Source organism: Podarcis raffonei, chromosome 10 (genome assembly GCF_027172205.1).
Source record: "Podarcis raffonei isolate rPodRaf1 chromosome 10, rPodRaf1.pri, whole genome shotgun sequence".
NCBI lineage: Eukaryota > Metazoa > Chordata > Lepidosauria > Squamata > Lacertidae > Podarcis > Podarcis raffonei.
The window spans coordinates 42700641-42714354 of NC_070611.1; the positions used below are offsets into that span (position 1 = coordinate 42700641).

At 39.5% G+C, this 13714-nt stretch overlaps 1 protein-coding gene across 6 annotated transcripts in view; it reads right to left on the bottom strand.

The window, feature by feature from the left end:
- ANKS1B (ankyrin repeat and sterile alpha motif domain containing 1B) overlaps positions 1-13714 on the bottom strand; it is a 321126-nt gene that overhangs the window by 305820 nt on the left and 1592 nt on the right. The gene's annotated exons all lie outside the window — the stretch shown is intronic.

The window sequence follows — 13714 nt, forward strand, 5'->3', positions numbered from 1 at the left end:
AGCCCCATTAGCTAAAGTGGTGCTTCAGGTTAAGAACAGTTTCAGGTTAAGAACACACCTCCAGAACGAATTAAGTTCTTAACCCGAGGTACCACTGTATTTCAATAAGGCAATCATCAGATGGTTTCCAGACTAGTCTAATCTAATTCAGACTGTGTTCTGCCACAAGTGTGGGGCCACAAAAGTACCCCCCACCCACCCACACACATCAGAGCAATGTAATTTTCAAGACTGGTTCAACAAGCAGATTATTAGTTCTCAAAGTTGTAAACCAACATTTTTTAATGCAATGAGATGACAACTTCCTAGACTGAGAGAATAGAATGTTCAGCTTGATGGGTTTTTCTTTCTATAGATCTGTCTGTCAAGCCACACTACTGCCACCCATAAGCTGTACATAAGTGACCTTTCTGAGGATAAAAGCCAGACACAGGCCTTAGCCTCTGCATAAGTCCACCTGACTTTGTGTTATATTTTTGCTTGGAACTTTCCAGCATGTACTCCCAATCTTCTTCTTTTACACACCCTTTGCTTCATGTTTCCATGCACAACCTTGCTGTCCAAGACTTCATGCTGGCTTTAGTTCCCTCTTGCCTCAGCTGTTGTTTTCTTGCCCTTAACCTCCTTTCTCACTTTCCCCTCTCCTGCTGGTTCTCTATGAGGCTCTTGTGAACCATTTAGCTTATGGACCTTCTGATTTTGTAAGGATTTACCCCGTCAGGAAATTTAATGTGACCAACACACCAACATAATCAAAAGTTAATCTTGGCTTCCCTGCATTAGATACATTTGAGGTAAGGTGGAGTTGGACAATAGTAACAAATTTTCTGGGCAAGGAAAACACATCTGATTTAATGTATTTGGCTTTCATTAAAGGACACAGTTTCACACAATAAATTATTAAGTAAGGTGACTAATATCACAGGAACTGTAAAACAGGTTCAATCAATATTGTTAACCAAGGAACAAATTACTAGAAATAATCTCCAAGGATCAGTATTGGAACTTTTCTCAAATGACCCTGGCAAATGAAATACAAGGATGTTGCTGAAATTCAAAGAATATGCTGAGGAGACAAAGCAGAAACCATTTTCTGCTACTTTTCTGTGTGCAATTTCAAAATACGCCTAGGGAAATTTAACACTTTGATTGGCTTTTAATTTTATTTTCCTGTGCATCCAATGCCTCCCTAAGGATTTGGATTTTGCATTGTCAGGATAGGGTACTGAAGTGAATTAATTTTCCTGGATAACTCAGTTGGTTACAGCGTGGTGCTGATAACACCAAAGTTGCAGGGTTTAGACTAGATGATCCTCAGAGTCCCTTCCAACGCTACAGTTCTATGATTCTATGAACAAATAGACTGCTTTTATATTCTTAGGCAGCAGCAAGGATATGGATAGAAATGAGCAAAACTAATAACAAAAGGTGTTTACTTTTTAGCACCACTCATAGTCTTCTTCCTCCTGTTGTTGTTGTTGTTATATTCCTTGCAGCTATACTCATTTATGAGAAAGGCTCTGGGAGTAAATCCCAAGGAAAAATCTAGACCCACTCTCCTGCGGTATCTTCAGAAGAAAATGCAAAGGAGTAAACCCTACACAAATCCAGAGTCGAGTCCCTAAGATGGTTGGACAACGTCTTGTACGCCCCCTTCTGGCAACGCCTGCAGCCAAGTTGGCACCAAATGTATTGCTATTATTTCCTTTGGACCACATCAGAGAGGCTGAGAGAGGAGTGGGTCTTGAACCCTGGATAGATAATTTGGTGCTGCTAACACAACAAAAACAGCACAGTGGAAGGCAGCAGTTATGAGTTACTGGTCTCTGTAGCCACACCAGGCACTGTGATTCTCTGGCCGTTTAACTTCACCCCTGGAGGCACATTCCGTTGTCTCTTGAGACAGATGGATGTCCACAATATTTATATCCCAGCTTTTTCCCTGATGTGGACTCAAAGCGACTTGTAGTACTGCTACATTCTGAAAAAGATAGTTGTGTTGTGAAGGGATTTCTTGCTTTAAAACAGCATTTTAAAATGAGAATGTGTAAGTTACTTTTTTTTTTCAGGGATAAGAGAATAGTCTAAACATGCTGAAAAAAATGCCACAGAACTCCAAAAAATTAATCTCTAAGGAAGAAACAATACATTAATTAATTTTCCAGTGCTGAAGGAACATACTTGGCCTAAGTGAAAAAGCCAAATACCTCTGTAGGATAATAATGTAATAGCTGTCCTGCATACTAATGTGAATGAAATGTGTCCCATATTAAAACAGAAATCAAGTTCTAGAAAATAATATTTAGCTATGAGTAGAATAGAATGATTTGGATTAATGTTTGTGTATCTGCCGCCTAATTTGCTTATGTTTACTATTGTTTGCATTTACATGATTCCACATTTACAATAAAATATGGGAAAACTTTTATGACATTTACAGCCTTACTATTACTTTATAGGTTGTTAGTTTAAAAACTCTGCCATTCGTCAAAAAAATAAAGCTTTCTAACTTACACTGAATAAAAACTTTGTTAACTGTTGTCCAACAATGGATCTCTCTCATTAGCCTCCTTCTGAAAGGAAGCACAAGGCAGCTTATTGAGCTTTGTGCATAGTTACATCATCCAAAGAGACTTTTGAAGGAATACTTCTTTCATTGTAGTCAGAACACTTCAGGTTCAAAACAAGCAAATTGTGAAATAATTGCTCAGCCAGGCTGTAACTGTTAGTACCTGAAGACTCATCCACAGGTGGCCTTGTTTACATTAGTTAGACAAAGCACTAATACATTACTGAGAAACACATCAATTGCCTTAAATGGAGCAACAATTTTAGAATTATCAAACTGAGTCCAATCATCATGCTATTCCCAAAAATCAAAGTATCAACCAGATACAAACATTTCTAAGCCAAAATTAGGGTTAAATAATATGGGTGGAAACCAACATATCACTAAGTGAATGTTCAGTCATTGCAAGTATTTCTGCTTGCACGATGGTACTTTCCACCTCTCTCCTCCCCCATGTGCACACAATCCTGTTCTAGAAACAGATTTGGTGAGGGAATGGGGTACATGGTAAGGACAGAGGGATGATTCCCACTGCATAATTGCACTGATGGATGGGTTAGTTGAACACTGCTGTAAATCTATAACAACAGAATAAAATCTGTTTGTCAGGATTAATATGCAGTATACTCGAAAGTATGGAAAATATACCAGGGCAGGAAGCTAATTTGGGGAAATATTCCACAATATATATGAGTTTAAGTGAAAGTGGACAAGAATAAAATTCCTCTCTAATCATGAGCTAATAATAATGTGCTTATGCAATAATCTATTATACCATCAAGAAATAACCAAAATTTCATTTAAAAAAACTAAGCAACAGTCAAAAATAAGTGCTTTAAATCACATCCCACTTAGGTTATGACATAAATCAACACACATGTAGTTCCATTCACTTTCATAATATTTCAGTCTTTGATTTTGCTGCAATACATTTTCCCAAAAACCTCTGTGCATTTGACTATCTGGATGACTTATATATTTTATAAAACTGTCCCATAGTTGTGATTTTATTTTAGTGTTATTAAATTTTATTGACTTTTTGTACTGTTATTATTTTTATATAAACCAAATGGGAATTTTTATTTTATTACGTAGTATACATTTCAAATAAATAATTCTACATAAGAAATGTAGAATTACATTTTTAGTAACATTACATTGTTAGTATTTCCTCTAGAGTATGAACTGTACATGTCAGCTCCTCAGACAAAACTATACCTTTTGATTGATAACTCTCCTGCACTTTTCCAGATTTTTGGTGTTTCAACTTTGGCAACCACTAATAAAAAAACAAAGCAAAACCCTATTAACTCTATATGCAGTAGGCTGAGCAGAGTTAATAGCTGCACCTTCTGTCTGAAGATTGCATATATTTCCTCGTGAACACAGTGCCAAAAAAACTGCACCAATGGGTATACCTATTACCTATGGATGCAAGAGTTTTGCATTTTCTCCAACAATATGGGGAACATAGCCCATAATCTTTGCTAATAGTAATGGAGTCAGGTACCAATGAGCAAAGTTCAGTAGCGAAACATCTTGGCTAAAAATATCTCTACTATGCCTTAATATTAGACCATTACCACTCTGTTTCCCATCTTCAGCTGATGCTCTCTGAGTTTGGAGAAGCAACTAATGTTCACCAGCTTTTTCATAAGTAAATACTACTTAAATCTCCCTGCCCAATCTAAGGGAGCAATTTAGCTCTATTAGATTGAATGAAGATATTAAAACAGGGTTTCCCACAGGCATCTGGTAGGCCAATGTTAGAACATGATGCTGGACTAGATGGACCTTTGGCCTGATCCAGCAGGCTCTTCTTAAATTCTTATGCTGAACCTGTATAAACACCTCGCAGAGGTAGTCCGTTCTCCTCAGAGGACCCTCTCTCCATCTGTGAGAGTTGGGCTTCTCCTTCCCAGGTATTTTTCCAGGTGAAGCTGCCATAGTCAATCAGAATCATGGGTGATTTACAAGCCACTTCAAGCCCTGGTTACCTTTTATGACTTTCCATGGTCAGATGTTCTGAAAGGTTTTTTTCCAGCTATGCAAAGCTGCCATTTTGGAAATTTAGGATACAAAGGAGAGGATCTTAATTCAACCCAGAATTTGAGAGTTGTAATGCTTGCATATTCTTTGTTCTATAATGAAACCTGTACAGCAATCAGTATGTCCCAATCAAAATACCAGTTAGTTGCTATAGCAACTCTTACACTGAATTTGTATATTTGTGTGTATATTTTTAAAGGATTGGATTATTTATATTCTAAAGAAATCAACCTGCCACATTCAGTCATCTTATATAGCCTTATAAGAATGCAAATAAAATGAAATAATTAATGTATTGAAGACCACACACTCAGAAAACTAAAAAAGCAAATGTGAGTAGTTCATACAATCAATTAATCCAACTACAAATATGTGTGGTCCCCTACAGTTCTCCAAATAACTTCCATTCTAGTTAAAACTCACAGATCCAAGCTCTTAGCTCTCCAACTTTCTCTGCCTCAAAACTACTCTTCCCATTAATGAAAGGTGTCATTTGCAAGGGGAGCAAGATTCTCAGTTGCCAAGGAATATTAATATTTTTTGCTTGGATCCCAAATACCCATTAGTTGCCTGATAGGCCCATTTGCAGGCCAAAGCGCTGTGCTCCCCAATCCTCAAACCAGATAAATAAGAGATCAGTAAGATTTGTTTGGATGAAAACATGCCACAACTTTATTGAATACAGATGAAAGAGGTTTGTCTTGGGCATGGGGCAATCAAAATACTTCCAGCCTGCCCACCGGAAATGACACGTAGGTCAATCCAGGCAGCGGACTTACATTAAATAGGGTGACCCCCGCAGGGACCGCCATCTGGAGGAGTGCCTTCGGTCCTGGCCCTGCCTGGGCATGTGGACATGACCATTCCCCCCAGATCCCTTTAAGGGGATACCCAAGTGTCTGGAAGGGCAGGTGGATACTACAACCTCCCTTCCATCCAAAACAACGGATTGCCCCAATGCCCCACCTCAGTTGTGATGATTGCTATGAGGTAAGCAAAACCACCAAGTCAGAGCCAATATGCCCAGTGGACAAATTCCTACCCTGCCCCGTAAAGAACAGCAACCACCATAGCCACAGCAAGGTCCTTGACTATCAGCCTAAACCAAGGGTGGGTATGCAAGGAAACCAGACAAAAGAACAAACAGGTAGTGCCCCAGGTGCAGGCTGCTTAAATGGCCAGGGGGTGGACCTGAGAGAAGCCTACTTGCTCCGTCAGCTCCGCCCCTGGCACAGTCCAGATCCCAGCCTGCATCCCCATTCTCCAAAGCAGGGTGCAGGCTAGGATCTGGCTCCTGATAGGTGACAGGGATTTGTGCCTCTGCTGCCTACCAGGAAATACACTGAAGCCATGGCTCCATTGTTGGGGCTCCTGTGGAACCTCGGCTGTCCTGCAACGCCGCCACACCAAAAGGCGTGAGCGGACTTGCAGTAATCAAGAGAGATTCTATTCAGCCAAGCAGTCTCAGCAGAAGTCTACCTGCTGCATGTGACACAGAGCCAACTCCTTATTTAACAGCAGGAAGGCTGCTCTCACTCTCTGTTCCTTTCTCTGTGGCCATTACACGGGTTGGATCTCAGTACATTGCAAGTGGTTAATAATTTAAAAATCCAGTTATGTAATTCAAGATTTTGTGTAGGAATTTGTGCAAATTAGATAGGACCATGGCCCTTAGCATCAACTAATTTTATTTACTTACGATATTTATATGTTGCCACAAAACATAAAGTTATCTGAGTGGCCTACAATAAATGAATATAAAGACAATAGAAAATAGAAAATAAAACGTAACACCATTAAAGCAAGACAAACATAAATAGAATAAGAAAACACTCTTGCCTTAACCCCAAAGTTGAAAGAGATTTTTAAACCAAGGGATGGGGCCCTATGAAACTGGCTCATGTTTTATTTCATTTTTTAAAAAAATTAAATTTGTATATCACCCTTCACCCAAAGATCACAGGGTGATTCACAACATAAAAATACAAAATGAGAACACAAAAACTAAACAATAACTCCCCTCACACAAAGACATTTTAAAGGCCTTAGAAAGTTAATCAACCTAAGGCCTTGTTATAGAGAAAAGTTTTTACCTGACACCTAAATATATGTAATGAAGGCACCAGGTGAGCCACCATGGGGTGAGCATTCTACAAACAGGGAGCTACCACAGAAAAGGACCATTCTTGTGTTGCCACCCTCTGGGGACCTCTCATAGAGGAGGCACATGAAGAACAGCCACAGATGATGACTGCAGGGTCTGGGTCAGTTTGTATGAGGAAAGACAGTCCCACACAGCTATCACATCTGTGCTGACACTGACAACACATTAATGTAGATTTTGGAGAAGTGTGTAGCGCAGGCATAGGCAAACTCAGCCCTCCAGATGTTTTGGGACTACAATTCCCATCATCCCTGACCACTGGTCCTGTTAGCTAGGGATGATGGGAGTTGTAGTCCCAAAAATCTAGAGGACCGAGTTTGCCTATGCCTGGTGTAGAGCACTGTCAGGTTGATTTTTTTGAGATCCAGTTATTGCAGCTTGAGGACATATAAGGACAAAGGTCTGTCCAACTACTTAGGCTCTCTTGACCCTTCAAGAGTAGGCCAAAAAGAGCCTTCTTAAGAGACCTGGACCCAGAGGTTATAGATAACCACCAACTAGATGCTAATGCCCTTCCTGTGTATGTAGACTCGTGAATCTGGCAGTTCCAAGGGGCTGATTCAAGTATATGTGTTTTTGCGTAACCCTCGAATAAAACACTACTGTAATCACCACATGGAAACAATCAGAATCTGTTTTACCATGAGCTTATGTTCAAAATTTTCTTCAAATTTCTTCAAATTCATTTTGGCCTAAAGTTAAGCTGCTCTTAAAACATATATAGGCATAACAGCCAAGAATTGTTTGCTACCAGTGTATATCTGACGTTAAGTTCATATTTCATATTAAAACAAACTACTAGTATCTTCAGAAAAACTCATTGTTAAATTATCTTATTTACACAGCAATAATCAGCATCCATCTGAATAAACAGCACTACAAACTGCTTATAATTACTGCATACATCGCTCCAAGGTGTAATGCAAAGACATGCCTATTCAAAAGTCTAATTGCTATTATGCCTTTAATTACTACATGTAAGTGTCTTCATAGATCTTGGCTGCAATGACCATGACTGTAATAGCAACCTGTCTGAGGGCAGCTTTCACAGCTTATAATACAAATGCTGAAATTATGTGCAATTTATTAATCAAACTTTTTACATTGCTGACTGGGCCAGATATCTGGGCCAGATATCCTTTAATCAAATATATAAGATATCCAAGAGACAGTGTGCCAGTCTGTACAATACACACACACACAGTTGCACATGGGAGAGGAGAGAGCTTCCTCCACTGCTTACTATAGAAATTCATCTATCTCATTCAGCCTTTATGGGCTAGTAACTTATGGGGACTTGTAGGCTAGTATGTAATCAGGTGTATGTACAAGGCTGGTCTCTGTCGTGGCCAACTCTGGAGTTGCGGTGCTCATCTCGCTTTATTGGCCGAAGGAGCTGGCATACAGCTTCCGGGTCATGTGGCCAGCATGACTAAGCCGCTTCTGGCGAACCAGAGCAGCGCATGGAAACGCTGTTCACCTTCCCGCCGGAGCGGTACCTATTTATCTACTTGCACTTTGACGTGCTTTTGAACTGCTAGGTTGGCAGGAGCAGGGACCGAGCAATGGGAGCTCACCCTGTCGCGGGGATTCGAACCGCCAACCTTCTGATCGGCAAGCCCTAGGCTCTGTGGTTTAACCCACAGCGCCACCTGCGTCCCGTTCATCACTTAGTTTACACTTTTTACAGTGAATTACATTTGCCATTTTACAACCCATTCACTCAAATTGAAGAGGTCCTTTTAGAGCTCTTCACAATCTCCCCCCCCCACACACACATTAAACAATTTAGTATCATCATCAAGTTACTCCTAATTCAAGATTGTTTATGAACATCTTAAAAAGTACAAGTTCCAATACCTGTCCTTGGGAGAAACCCCTTTCTACTCCTTCCTACTCTTTGTTTCCTGCAACTTAACCAATTCCTCCTCCCAAAGCCAGTGTCTCACCCAAGCATTGAGACCACAAAGCTGTGCCTAGCTAGCTGACCCTCCATGGGACCAGTAGCATTTGGAGGCCCTGGCTTTCAGCATCCTACCTAACAACCCAAATTTGACTTCCAGGACCTCGTGACTGCATTTCCTGATGATGTTGGTGCCCACAAGCATCACAGCCACTGTCTCCTCCTCATCTACCAGGCTATCTAGGTGGCAGGTAACATCCTCAACCTTAGCACCAGGCAGTCAATTCACCCTGCGGTCTGTATGTCCATTGCACACCCAATTATATATCTAAGGATCAAATCGCCTACTACCACAATCCTTCCACCCACTGGAGAAGTATTCTCAGCAGAAGAGGATAGATGTCCCCCTCATTTCCCTTCTAAGGAAACGTTTCCGTCTTCCTCACTTTCCTTATTTGAGACCCTCATTTTCCCTGACAGCATATCAGCTGTCATTGTGGCAGTAGGAAACAGCTACAATGCCCCTGAAAGCTGCATCTACCACTATTTCTCTCTCTTCCCTTTTCCAGGTCTACCACCTTTTCCTTAAGGGAACAAGCTTGTTCACAGAGAGCCAGGAGCTCATTGCACTTTAGACATACTCACAACCTCTGCCCAATGGGTGGAGAATATATGGATAGTTTGATCTTTGCCCCTTCAGTAGCAAATGAATGGATGAATCAAGCAAACAATTCAGTAAGAAGGAAGCATGTCTCTTGAGTCAAGAGGACTTCAGTGGAGAGCAATGGTATCTCATTTGCAGATGAAAGATAATAATTTCTCTTCTGTCCTTTCCTATTGATTAGCTTCCTTCTGCAAATGGGATACCACTGCTCTCCCCTGAAGTCTTCTTGAATCAGAAACATGCTTCCTTCCTTTAGCTAGATTCTTGCTAGCTTCAAAATTCCTCATCAGCACAGGTCATTTCCTCACATGAAGAATCAGAGTCAGTCCTAGCTATCCCCAGGGCATTGTGTTGCTCATAAATGACATGAATCTTGAGCTCATTCTTCCCAGGAAAGGAATGGACTTCATAATTCAGCAGCGATACAAGAAATTGATTTTCTTCTCCTCCATCTCTGCAGAACTCTTTTTAAAAAAGAAAAGAAAAAGAAACAAACTCTCCATGGTTGGAAAGACACATCATTGGCAAGCCTCTCTGTTAAGCTTGTGTAGCTTTTACAACCTAGCACAGAATGAGGAGAAGGTGAGAAACTGGAGTTGTAGCATCTTCACAATGTATATTACTGCAGTCAATCTGAGGCACCTGGCACCTCCACGCTGGACACAAATTTGCTGTCATGAGCAAATTGTGGGGAGTTCAGCAAGCAATTGGACCCAGTGAGAATATGTTGTCAAAAAACCCTCCAAAACCTGGAGGTGGCCTTGTTCCAAATATGTCCACAAAAGAAAAGGAAGGCCATTTCACTGGAAGTATTTAAACTAATCCCAAGCATGATGTTTTGAAAACAATCCAGTAAGGACTGAAGAGGAATAGTCCCCTATGATTCTGAATCATCACTGATAGTGGTAGAACCAGAAGACAGAAACCACTAAGAAATCCCACTTACATTTAAAAAGATGTAATGATTTTATGTATCACTTCCCTCCCTAACACTACACTTCCCTAGCTAATAAAACGACTTTCTAACTAATGCTATAATTGCAACCTGATGACCAAATAGAGAGTCAGATACACAGGCTGGGCTTATGTCTGAATTGACAGTTCATTGCTCCACTTCCACAGTCTGCTTTAAAACATCAGTGGTTTGCTGTATTCTTGAACTCTCAAAGCAGTGTAGAGCAAACATCAAGATTTCTCCAACTGAGAGGTGTGGGCGGCAACAACAACAACAACACAGGTTTCCCATTAATCCAGACTTGTAGAGTTTAAAGGTGTACAGCTAACCTTGCTATAGCTATATCCCTTTTTCATATTTGAAAATTCAGTACTGCAATGATAGGGATTAAAAGTATCACAAGGTGAGACCTCCTCTTCCTGCCACTCTCTCTCTACCTCTCTCTTTTTTATAAAGCTTTCTCTTCCCAGAGCCACTGAAAGCAGGTTCGAGCCCCACTGGGGAAAAAAATTGTGCCCTCCAGCAAGGGCAGGCCAACTAAAAATATTTACATGGGATTTAAAATAAATGTGTGTTCTCATTTTTACTTTAATAATAAATATAATATTTGTACCTATTGAGAATGTTAAGATCCTAATGACTAATATCAATAAGCACTCATATAATAATTGCTCAACTAACTATACAGTACTTTAAATGTTACACTTGTATGTGTAACACAACACAATGTGTATAACACAACAACTTTGTTGTATTTGCAGTATTCACTTAAAAAAACATACAAATGTGACTTTGTAATAAGATGAGACTGCACTGTCATACTGTCAAACCACAGAAGCAAATGTTCAGATAGAGTCGCAAATGTTTACAGCACAAGTTTGTAAGCTAGTTATTTAGAATTGTGTGTGCACTGAATATGAAATATATATTTTATTAGAAATTACATAAAACAAATGCAAGATGGTCAGGCCCTGGGACCCCTTCTAGATTGCTAGGCTCTGGTAATTTCAACCTGGCCTCTTGCCTTCTATTCCATACCCTCCAACATTTCTCTGATGAAATAGGGACATCTCATTCCATAATGATAATGTTACTATTTGTACCCCACACATCTTACTGGGTTGACTCAGCCACCGCTGGGCAGCTTCCAATATATATAAAAACATAATACAGTGGTGCCTCGGGTCAAGTACTTAATTCGTTACAGAGGTCCGTTCTTAACCTGAAACTGTTCTTAACCTGAAGCACCACTTTAGCTAATGGGGCCTCCTGCTGCCGCCACGCCGCTGGAGCATGATTTCTGTTCTCATCCTGAAGCAAAGTTCTTAACCTGAAGCACTATTTCTGGGTTAGCGGAGTCTGTAACCTGAAGCGTATGTAACCCGAGGTACCACTCTAAAACATTAAACATTAAATAAAACTTCCCTATACAGGATTGCTTTCAGACAGCTCATGAGTCGAATAACTCCATACCCTCTAACATTTAACCGATGAAAATAGGGACGTCCTAAGGAAAAGCAGGACATTTTGGGATCAAATCAGAAGCTGGGATGGCTTCTCTAAATCAGGGACATCCCTGGAAAATAGAGATCAAGTATCTCTATTTAGAGGGTCTAAGTTATTGCTGCAGTGCCTTCTCAGCTCAAGGCTCAGTGCAGGAGAACCAATCACTCTCCCTTAAATCCACCTCTGCCCCAACAAGCTTGTAGGTATTTTTGACAATTATTAAGATACAAACTAAACTAATTTTGTATACCTAGATTCCACCTTAGAATGCAAAAGCTTCTGGCTTATTTCTGAATGGCCTGTTTCACTTCCAAACTTTATATGTACAGGACCATACAAGTTCAGGGTTCCTGTGAATGATCCTTCTCCTAATGGGTCATAATACCACAATATTCCCACTTGCATATGCCAATATCCAAATAGACAGCTGCAAACTTTGTTCATTTCACTGTAGTAAGCATTCCAGTTTGAAAGTTCATCAGTTTTCACAAGTGAAGTTTTAATTAATACTGGAATTGTACAGAGAAAACTACATCTGTGAGTGGATTCACAACTGCCACCAGCATTTGATCTTGAAAAACAGACAAGATAAGTGACTATGATGTCAGTGATACTGTTAAGTCTAGGAACATAAGAAACCATTAAATCCAACAGCAATTTAATGCAGTATCAGGGCAATATGATGTATCTGATCATTTATTATGTTATCAACAAAGTTATCAAAAGAAGCTCAACAGGTACTTGATGTGATGGTGGTGCCTTTATTTATGTTTTCTACACTGCCATGCAAATGTTTAGTGCTGCATCTAATTAAGTCAGGGTAGACCTAATGAAATCAATGGACAAATTGATTTCAGTGAGCCTGCTCTATAACTTAGTAGAATACAACCCTGGATGTTAACTGACTTTTTAAAAAAAGAAATATTTTTCCAGCCTTACTGATAAATATGTACATTTTGTACTTGTTGAAGATAGGGCCTTAATTTTGGCTTTGTTGAGTAACCTGAATGACACTTGTCATATATGTCTTGTCTTGTTTTAAATAGGTTCCAAAAGCAGGGCTAAGTGAGTGGGAAAGTGCAGCAATATGCAACTGTAATGCGTTACAAAACTAATATGCTTTCTATTAAAAATAGTGCCAGATAGCACTTAATGTAACTTTCTACTTTTAGTAATCAACAGTTTTCTATAATACCCACCATTGTAGCCTTCAAGCCACATTACAAATGCATCTCTTCAATCTATTCCCTATTTTTAAAAATGAGCCATCAAATTCTCTCAAAGAGATGTGTATAGGAATACACTGCTCTATTAAAAGGAATCCAAAGAAAGTAAACATTTAAGAACTGTACAGACTGATTACAGAAGAGATGGATGTTAATTGCATCAAAGTGAATTTCTGGTACGTGTAGGATTGTTGTTGTTTTTTAAATCATGTTTAATTAATGATGCTTACATTAAAATTCATCAAATTAACTGACATTTCCTTTTTGACCCAAGTTATATAATTATACTACTAAAAACAATCCTATATATTCACTATGCCAACCAATACACTAACAAAAATGTTGTTCTTATTGAACCATTGCAAAATATAAAAATAAGAAATAAGTGGGTGAAAATTAATAACCTTTAAAACAACTACATTTGCAAAAAGATAATGTGGCAGCCTGACAAAATATTAAACCTGTTACTATGGAGAATCCTGGAAACTACATGACCTTTTTTTGCTTGTCACTGAAACAATTTTCATTACTTCAGGCCTGCTTCTGTTCTTGCAGTGGAACACATTTAATGATTAGTTCAAGTTTTAGGTCAATAGCATGCCAATTCATTTTCCCTTGCTGCACTTGTGTCTGCCGTAACAGAGAACTGTGTGCTGCAGACCTTCTTTTATTTGACTA